Source organism: Amblyraja radiata, chromosome 16 (assembly GCF_010909765.2).
Source record: "Amblyraja radiata isolate CabotCenter1 chromosome 16, sAmbRad1.1.pri, whole genome shotgun sequence".
Classification (NCBI taxonomy): Eukaryota; Metazoa; Chordata; class Chondrichthyes; order Rajiformes; family Rajidae; genus Amblyraja; species Amblyraja radiata.
Window position 1 is genome coordinate 17,072,266 of NC_045971.1, and position 10,191 is coordinate 17,082,456.

General features: G+C 44.2%; 1 long non-coding RNA gene across 1 annotated transcript; it reads right to left on the bottom strand.

Moving 5' to 3' along the window:
• Positions 1-1,268: 1,268 nt before the first annotated feature.
• On the bottom strand, positions 1,269-9,310 carry LOC116982329. The gene is made up of 3 exons (XR_004414423.1): positions 9,150-9,310; positions 8,606-8,750; positions 1,269-1,524 (listed from the first exon to the last, which is right to left on the bottom strand). It is a non-coding gene; the product is annotated as an uncharacterized LOC116982329 (long non-coding RNA).
• Between the last annotated feature and the right edge of the window lie 881 nt (positions 9,311-10,191).

Consider the following 10,191-nt stretch of genomic DNA (forward strand, 5'->3'; position numbering starts at 1 on the left):
CAACGGCAGAGTGTTCCAAAGTGCCGGAGCAGCAACAGAGAAGGCTCTATCCCCCCTGAGCTTCCGCTTAGACCTTGGTACCTCCAGGAGCAGCTGATCAGCTGACGCGGGGCGTATGGATGAAGCAGCTCAGAGAGGTAACGCGGGGCGAGCCCATTTAAAGATTTAAAAACAAATAACAGAATCTTAAAATGAACTCGAAAATACACCGGGAGCCAGTGGAGGGAGGGAGGCCAGAATTGGCGTTATGTGCTCCCTCTTTCGAGTTCCAGTTAAAAGGCGAGCAGCAGCATTTTGAACCAACTGGAGACGAGCCAGGGAAGATCAAGCAACTCCAAAATAGAGTGCGTTACAGTAATCCAGCCTAGACGTGATAAAGGCATGGATTACTGTTTCAAAATGCTGCCGCTCAAGAATGGGCTTCACCTTTGCCAGCTGCCTTAAATGAAAGAAGCTGGACTTAACCACCGCGCCTATTTGATGATCTAATTTAAAATCACTGTCCATCCTAAAACCCAGGTTTAAAACTGTTGGCTTCACATACCGTGCCAGGGGTAGACTAATCCACCACAAGAGTCCAGCCCATGAGCTACACTCAGCAGACAACCCAACTTAATCTTCACCACTGTGATCTGAGCCCATTCTAGGATCTCCCTTATTAATTGATCAGTGGATCCCAGCCAATATGATCCCCAGACTCACAGCACCCTCTCCCGATGACCAGGCAGCCTACGCATGATTGGGTTTGAAACAGAACAAATAACTGAGAAGTGGTCATACTATCAAATCCAGCAGTATTCTCAGCAGTTTGAGATTTCCAGCCACAAACAGTTTCCTTCCCTGCAAATCCAAAAAACCACAGATGCTGAAAATCTGAAATTTAAAAAAGCAATGCTGTAAACACTCAGCAGGTCAGGCAGCATCTGGAGAGAGGAGAACAACATTAACATTGCAGGTCGAAGAGCCAAACTCCATTTTGGAAAATTTTCTTTGAGATTAAATTTGTAGGAAGGAACTGCAGATGCTGGTTTACACCAAAGATAGACACAAAATGTGTCTTTCTTCAAGATGAAACGCTAACTCACATTTCTTTTCCACAGATGCTGCCCGATATGCTGAGTGTTTCAAACAGTTTTTGCTTTCACTTCAGAAATCTTCCCTGGCTCCTTGCAAATACCAGGGCCACAATATTAATAGTTTATTACTCAGAGTTATAATTGAGGGTGGGTCCATTATCTTGATCAAAGCAGAGCAGAATTTATTTCACAAGCATTCTGATTTTACTGCCATTAACACATTAAATGTTACTGGCTAACTAGAGTAAGGGGAATCGATCAATTGGATGTACAACTTTGCAGATAAACAGACCATAAATTGCATTGCACAATTTTTCCTTTGCTTGTATTAGCAATTCTGTGTTCTTGGTGAATATGAGATGGGGAAGAGAGATGATGAAATACTTGGACCAATACTTGGTACAATGTGGTCATAGGATGTTCTCATCTGTAGATATAGAGTTGGTTTCTGGGGGGCAGACAACAACACAAGATACCTGAATTTACTTGCAATTGATAAAAGATGCAACACCATTTTAACTCGCATTTCTACACCATACAGTAAATTACTGGGAGTGTGGGAGTAACTCAGTGGGTCAGGCAGCGTCCGTGGAGAACGTGGGTAGGTGATGTTTCGGGTTGGGACCCTTCTTCAGACTCTCAGCAGATCAGGCAGCCTCTGAGAAAGGATCAGTCTGAAGAAGGATCCCGACCTGAAACATGACCTACCTATGTTCTCCAGAGATGCTGCCTGACCCACCGAATTACTCCAGTACTTTTTTGTAAACCAGCAACTGCAGTTACTTGCTTTTCAAAATTAATGGGGCAAACTTGTTTTTTCGTGACTCACGCAGCGCTCTTTATCCAGACACTGGGAAATCAGTTAGTCTTCAGTGGCCGAGCTGGGAAAAGTAAGACAATCCCAAAACCAGCCTAACTGAGAAATACTGAACTTAAATGAATGAATGATATAACACAGAAACAGCCCCTTACAGCATGGAAACAGGAACAAAACCCACATGGTCACAGGGAGGACGTACAAACTCCGTCCAGACTCTACCCGTTGTCAGGATCGAACCCGGGTCTCTGGCGCTGTAAGGCAGCAACTCTACCGCTGCGCCACCGTGCCACCCTAGCAATGAAACATGAATTAATAAATCAAAGAATGTTTCTGATAAATTACCTTCAAACATGTCCATACATTTGTTTTGAATGTTACACCACCTAATACCGAGGCTCGTGTTACTGAGTGATGGTAGATTCCTAAACAATAGGACGATATTGTGTTGCAGAACTAGTCGTGGATCCTGTTTCCACCTCCTTCAACAACCCCCTAAATTATTGATTCACTATTTTAACACTAGATTCTCCAACCCTCTCTCACAATCCGAGTTATTATACTCTCACTGTTCTACGCATGCATTTTCCAAAAATACTAATTCTATTTTTGAATGGTTCCACAATAGGTTGCAGCCACTGCCTACTCATGCTGTATCTGGTTCACTGTTGTACCTCTTTGCACATTATAATACTATTTATTTATTGAAGGGTTACGAGGGAACTAACTCATACAATGGAATTACAGAGGTGTTCAATGTGATCATTGTTTGTGGCATTGTATTATAAATGTACCGATACGATTCAAAGAGGCTGTATTGAAGGTACGTATTTTGGCCTTTTCTTCAAATTCATAAAATGTGACAATGTGAAGCATCAAATAAAATTATCCACAAGTATCTTTGATTTGCCATATTGTAATGTTAATGTTAATCTTTTAGCATTGAGTACTAATTTTGACAAAAATGATAAACGCCAAACTTTAACAAGTCCGACAGCATAAAACTATTTCACCCCCCTCCCCCCATCTTAACTTTACCAGTGCTACAGTATATTGTAAGAAAAGGTGTATATTTTACATTGACTGAATAATTCATTTTATTACAGACTGCAGTTAAAGTCTTCACTTCTGTGTTACTGCAGATTTGACCGTATAAAAGGAGGTCTGAAGTCTTCATCTTGCGTATGGCGTGCACAGCCTAAAGTTGTGAGGCCAACTTGTTCTATTTGATCTTATTTGATTGTGCATGCCGAGTTGATTGCATTCCAAACCAAATTTCAAACCAAACAATTCACAAACCAAATTTCGTTTGAACTTCATTTGAGGTTCAAATGACAATAAATGGTATTGTATTGTATTGTATTGTATTCGTCGAAACCACGTGAAGTGCAGAGTCTGAAGAAGGGTCTCGACCCGAAACGTCACCCATTCCTTCTCTGCAGAGATGCTGCCTGGCCCGCTGAGTTACTCCAGCATTTTGTCTCTATCTTTAGTTTAAACCAGCATCTGCAGTTCCTTACTACACATATAAAAGTCAGTGTTACTTTTCCATAGCCCTGTTCTCATCTGGACAGGAAAGCTGAGCTGATAAGATGCCTCCTCTCCAAGATGTATTCTGAGTTGACAGAGTCTTCCTTCCCCTGCCTTCACCCAGGGGGACACTGCTTTTCAGAAGTGCTCAGTCCATCGGCTCCTTTGGGAATGCCTTCGCCTAGCCTAGTCCTAATTAAAAACTAGACACAAGGAACTGCAAATGCTGGAATCTTGAGCAAAGCACAAAGTGCTGGAGGAACTCAGCGATTATGGACTGAAGATAGATCCTGTCCCAAAACATTGCCCGTCCATTCCCTCCACAGATGCTGCCTGACCTGCTGAGTTCTTCCAGCACTTGCCGCTTTGCTCATTATTAATAAGTAGCTGTACATGTGCAGGGCTCCATTTATGTCTGGAGTCATGAGTCAATGTAACTACACTGAAGCCTCGTTGCAATAGAATGGTCTCGGTTTGACTCCTGCAATATACCTGTGATTACATTTCATCCAGATATTTTAACCTGGAGAACGAATAAAGAAAAATATCTGAGATAATCATGACCAAAATCTTCCCTGAATGTGTTAATCAAAGTTTCATTAACGTTTCACTGATTAGGTACAATGAACAATTTTCTCATACTCAGCTCTTCTTATCTCGTACAGATTGTTTATTTGAAATTCACGGACTTCAGTACATGAAGTTAATGTGTGACTTGCAAAACATGTGCAGGTCTCAATAGCCTTGAGGGAGAAATCGACACAAACCTGTTGGACTGCATAAAGACTCATTCCTTACATATACTTGGTGTTGTAAACTGATTCCAACATCGTCAGAGGTCTGCACAGAAATAACTCCACTAATTGTAAGCCTTGTCCTGAGTAAAGCTGCAACTGGTATCACATCTACATCCACACATTCGGTTCTGAGGTATAATCGCATCCCTTATATAAATGACCCCGTTAACACTAGCACCAACACAGTGGTGCAGCGGGTAGAGCTGCTTCCGCGCATACCAGAGACCCAGGTTCAAACCTGACCTCGGATGCTGTCTGTGTGGAGTTTGCATGTTCTGAGTGATTGGGGGGTTTCTTCCCGGTTCTCCGGGTTCTTCTCACTTCCCAAAGACATGCCGGTTTGTAGGTTAATTGGCCTCTGTAAATTGCCCCTACTCTATAGGAAGTGGATGAGAAAGTGGGATCATATAGAAAACTACTGTGAACGGGTGATCAATGGTTGGTGTGGACTTAGTTGGCTGAAGGGCTTGCTTCCATGCTGTATCTATGAACTAAAAAAAATCGTCTTTACCCAGCCATCTTACCAAACACACCAATTACCTCTCTCCCTCCCAGTTCACACCCCCTCTGTGTGAAAAGGCTGCTCTATAAGTTTGTATTAAATGTTTCCCTCTCACCTTAACCCTATGCCCTCTAGTTCTTGATCCCCCTTCCCTGGGGTATAAAGATTCTGAGCAATTACTTTAGCTATTCCTCTCATGATTTTATACACTTCTATAAAATCACCTCTCAGCCTCCTATGCTGCAAGGAATAAAGTCCTAGCCTGCCAACATCTCCCTGTGGCTGAGACCATGAAGTCTTCTCAGCATCCTTGTAAATCTTTTCTGCAAGCTTTCCAGAATAGGAATGTGCAAACCCTTTAAAAATTATTATACAGAATATGAAATATCAATGACTTGTTCTCAAATGTTTGTAAGATTATGAGCATTGCCCTGGGCTGGGTGTTCCGATTATTTCTGAAGGCAGTTAGCGGTTGGTCTGTAGTGTAGTTGGTGTTGGAATTGCTTGCAAGAAGTTGTGTTGGGGATGTGTACAGGAGGTTGGGGATCCGTGGAGAGTTGCTTCTGGAGGTGTTGGTGTTGGGTATGCATAGGAGGAAGTGGCCTTGGTTGTTTGAAGGTAGTGTTGGTGGTGAAGAACGTGTGAGGGGTGTTGTGATTGTGTGGTGGGTTGGTGTTTGTTACGTTTGGGGGACATGGTCATGGAGGTGTGTGTGTGCTGGGCTGGTGGTGGAGGGTGTGCGGCAGTTGGTCTTGTGCTTGTGCAGAGGATTGGTGTTGATAATTGGGTTCACAGGAGTGTGTTGGGAGGGTGTGCTGGAGTTTGTTGTTGGGGGTGCGTGAAGGAGGCTGCTGTTGGTGTTGTGTGTAGGGGCTGGTGTTAGAAGCAGAGCATGGAGTTGTGTGGCTGTGGGATTCTCTGATATCCGATATTGGATGTGTGCAAGAAATTGGTGTTGTGTGTGTGGGGAGACCAGGGTGTTGGGTGTATGAGTGTGGGGACTGGTGTTGGGGGTGTACTGGTGTGTGTATATGGTGACTAGTGTTTCGTGTGCGGGGACGTGTGTGTGTGTGTGAGTGTGTGTGTGTGTGTGTGTGTGTGTTAGTGTGGGACTGGTGTGCGTGTGTGCGCGTGTGCGTGTGTGTGTGTGTGTGTGTGTGTGTGTGTGTGTGTGTGTGTGTGTGTGTGTGTGTGTGTGTGTGTGTGTGTTAGTGTGGGACTGGTGTGCGTGTGCGTGTGTGTGTGTGTGTGTGTGTGTGTGTGTGTGTTAGTGTGGGACTGGTGTGCGTGTGCGTGTGTGTGTGTGTGTTAGTGTGGGACTGGTGTGTGTGCGGGTCATGGCTGATTTATCTCGCCCTCCTTCTCCCCATAACCTCTGACACCTGTCTCTCACTCTCTCATCTCTCATCCACTCACCTACACACTGGGGACAATTAACCTACAAGCCTGCACACTGCTGGGATATGGGAGGACACAGAGTAAACCAGCTGTGCCACTGTGCCACCCTTAATAATTAACCAGCGACTACCACCAAATTGGAAAGAGCTAAGCTGGAAAGGGTGCATTGAAGATTCTCGAGGATGTTGCCAGAAACACAATGGGCAAGTGGCTGGATATTAATCACATCAGGAGTTCCCATCAATGCTCTGCTGGAACCCTTCCAGGCATTCCTCGTTGATGTCATCAGCACTAAGCCTTCCATGCAAGAAAAGTATTTCAAATATTTGAAGAAGCAGATGGCAAACACAAAGAATGTAACAGATCGCTGCTCTCCTGGTGTCCTGTTTCTGAATCCACAGTGACCCGATCTTCAAAAAAAAATTCACGGCTGCTTTGCTTTTTAATTCCTTCACGCATTAGGAATTCATCAAGTACTTTCCAAATAGACTAAATTCTTCTTTCCACCACCTTGCAGTGAGTTCCTGACCTCACCCTCTTTTTGGGACATAAATATTTTCCCTCCTCAACATGAATCCAGCATTAAATTCAACAGTCCTGGTGATTAACATGTCTGCTGAGTGTAACGGGTTGCTGCCTAGGCCTCTGAACATTATGCAAACATCTGTCTTGATTTAAGTTGAACTCGTTTACGCTGATGTATTTATTGGAGGGACTCGGGGGTCAGCGGGAGAGCAGGGCACAGAGCGAAAGCAACTGGAGTGCACAGGGAGATGTCATTGGATGCACGGATCCCTCTGTAGCCGAGCTCTCTCACAGGTAGGCTCAATAATTCCAAACAAAACATGATCAGCATTCCCCGCTGCACAAATCAAATCCACAGAAGCTCATGTCTGTTTGGTGGGAGACTTGCAGAAAGTCCACTGTGCCAATTGATGCAGCACGGACGTGGAGCAGCTGTTAGAGCCGCTGCCTCACAGCGCCAGAGTTCAATCCCGACCTCGGGTGCTGTCTATGTGGAGTTTACACGTTCTCCCTGTGACCATGGGGGCTTCCTCAGGGGCCCCCGGTTTCCTCTCACATCACAAAGAAGTGCAGGGTTGGAGGTTAATTGGTCTCTGTAAAAAAAAACGCCCTTAAGATATAATGACTGTATGAGGGGGTGGGAGATTGCAACCTTCACGTGGCCCGCCCTGTTTCGACGGATGCAATCAACCCGGCGTACACAATCAAATAGTACAAGTTGTCCTAAGACTTTAGACTTTGCACGCCATACGCAAGAAGAAGACTGTATGAGAAAGTGGGTTAACAATGTGAACAGATGGAGGATCGATGGTCGACGTGGACTCAGTGGACTGAAGAGCCTGTTTCCGTGCTGTATCTTTGAAATCTGAACTCAATTGGTATCAATGGCAGTGTACTCGTGCATGACGGGTAACTATTCCGAAAATTGATGCCGCTGCCTTATTCCATCGTTGAGAAACGTCTGAACAATGTTCACTTAAACATGAAAACAATTTGCTGTGGAATGAAGTGAATTAAGTGCAAACGCTCACAGTTTGATAACCACTATGGTGTGTGACCCATTTGTCTTTGTGCTGGTGTTGGTTGAGGGAGGAATATTAACTTTGGTGTGAGACCCATTTCCTTCTGGGATAAAATTGTGTTGTATCGTATCGTTTCTTCCCTCTTTTTTTAATTAAGCCGTGGTGCTGGACATTGAGGGGATGAGTCTGGTGGGGACGCCCCTCAAACCATTGAAGGGATATCACCCCATGGGGCCACACGAGTGGCAATGGTGCCTGGTGTGGAGACACAGTAGCGCAGCTGGTAGTACTGCTGCCTCACAACGCCCGAGACTCGGGTTCAATACTTGACCTCGGGTGCTGTCTGTGTGAAGTTTGCAAGTTCTTTCTGTGACCGCGTGGGTTTCCACCAGGTGCTCCGGAGATTCCTCCCGCATCCCAGGGACGTGCAGGTCTGTAGGCTAATTGGCCTCTAAAATATGTGGCCAATATGTAGGGAGTGAATGGGAAAGTGAGGTAGCATAAAACTAGTGTGAACAAGTGATCGATGGTTGGTGTGGGCGCGATGGGCCAGAGGGCTTGTTTCCATGTGATATCTCTAAAAAAGGTACTGACACCACTGGGTATAACACTCGCAATATTGAGTGCACAGGCACCGAGTATATTAAGAGTTTTTGCAGTTTCTATATTTTTTTCATTATTAAGGTTTATTTTTGAAACTAAAAAAAGCTGTTGCATCTTTGACACTGACTGGGTTAGTCATGTGGGGATTTGCTTTAAATTTCATCTGGACACTTTCGCACATGTCAGCACATTCCGCAACACCATTGCACAGTTAACCCCAGTTTGTGTGTTCATATGCATGGCAGCAGCTCAAACTGCAAACATTTGCTGTTCGAATCACTGCTATTCCAACTGGACGGACCAAACCGAAAAGAAGTGAAAACGTGCGCGCTAACCCGTAGATCTATTTTTATGTCAGCAGCACTGGTGATATCCCTGAGAACATTCGGATCCATCGAGCCTGTGACGTCTGTCTCCTTCACGTTCAGCAGTTCATTGAACTCTCATGCGCTGATTCCAACAGGTCAGTCCGAGTAAACACTGCAGTGCAAACAGCAAAAACAAAAAAACAGCTGGAAATGTTCAGGCTGCGATCGATCGTGGAAAGAGAAACATGAGTTAAAGACTCTTTGTCAGAGGGGTTCTGATGAAAGTGCTGCACACAGCAGTTCAGGCAGCAGCTGCAGAAAGAGAAGCAGCATTAAGGTATCAGTTTGAAGCAGAAACCTCTCTCTCTACAGCTGCTGCCTGACCTACTGTTTCCAGCACTTTCTGTTTTATTTCAGATTTCCAACATCTGTCGTTCCTTATGATTTTTATAAACATTAAAGCAAGTAATTTCTATCAAGTGGCCAGTCACATTAAGTAACATAACAACACAGCAGAGAGCAGTCAGTCGTGATGGTGGGATGGGGTGGGTGAAGGAGAGAGGCACCTCACACGTTAGTCTGCTCTTAATTCTCGCTTCTGGTCTGTCTGTTCTCTATTTCCAGAATTTTATTTTTAAGACATATAGAAAGAGCTGGAAGCAATCAATGGGTGAGTCAGTACCTGTGGAGAAATAGAGAAATAAACCTTCGGTTTGATGAAAGATCAACAGTCTGAAGGGTCTCCACCCGTAACGTTTCCCATTCCTTCTCTCCAGAGATGCTGCCTGTCCCACTGAATTACTCTGGCTTTTTGTGCCTATCTTCAACTTGAAACATTAACTCTCTCTCTCTCTCCTTCCACAAACACCGCCCGAAGTGCTGTTTACACATTTTTTTGTTTTATTTTTGACTTCTAGCTTCTGGTTTCTTTATTCCCTTCAAACATCATTCCATTACCATTAGCTGCCAGGACAACAGGCCTTTATAGCAAGTTAAGACTCTACATTTTTAACAACTTTGAACTTTGAAGAGGTACAAACTGACGCTGAAAATGTGGAACTCTTGTGTACTGCCCCAGTATAATCTACTATCCTTACACCCTTGTACTTATTAAGTATGAATTTGCATATGCATAGTAAGGTTTGTACTGAACTGTGTGCAAAAATGGAATTTCACTGTACATTGTACACCGTACATGCGATGATAAAGTACCATTGAACCATTGACAACTGTCCATGTTCTCCAGAGATGCTGCCTGGTCCGCTGAGTAACTTCAGCACTTGGTGTTCTGCTGAGACAACTAGTACCTGAATTATTTGAAATAACAGGAAATCCTGAAAATACACCATGGGGTCCCTGCATTGTGGCCATATTGTAAAGTACACAGGTGGCTGGAAACTGGGATTGGGACCAGGCCATGTTGAAATTGTTTTCGACATTTAGTTTAAAATGCTTTTTTTCCCCCTCAGAATAAAACTTTAGCCTGCCCTTTCTCTTTCAGAAGCTGCCATGCTTGCTGGTCCTTGTATTTTTTCGTACTTTGGAGGTTTAGACTTTACTGTATTTCTGAAAAGGTTTAGATGTTTTCTTCCTTGGCAAAAGCAGGATTGCAG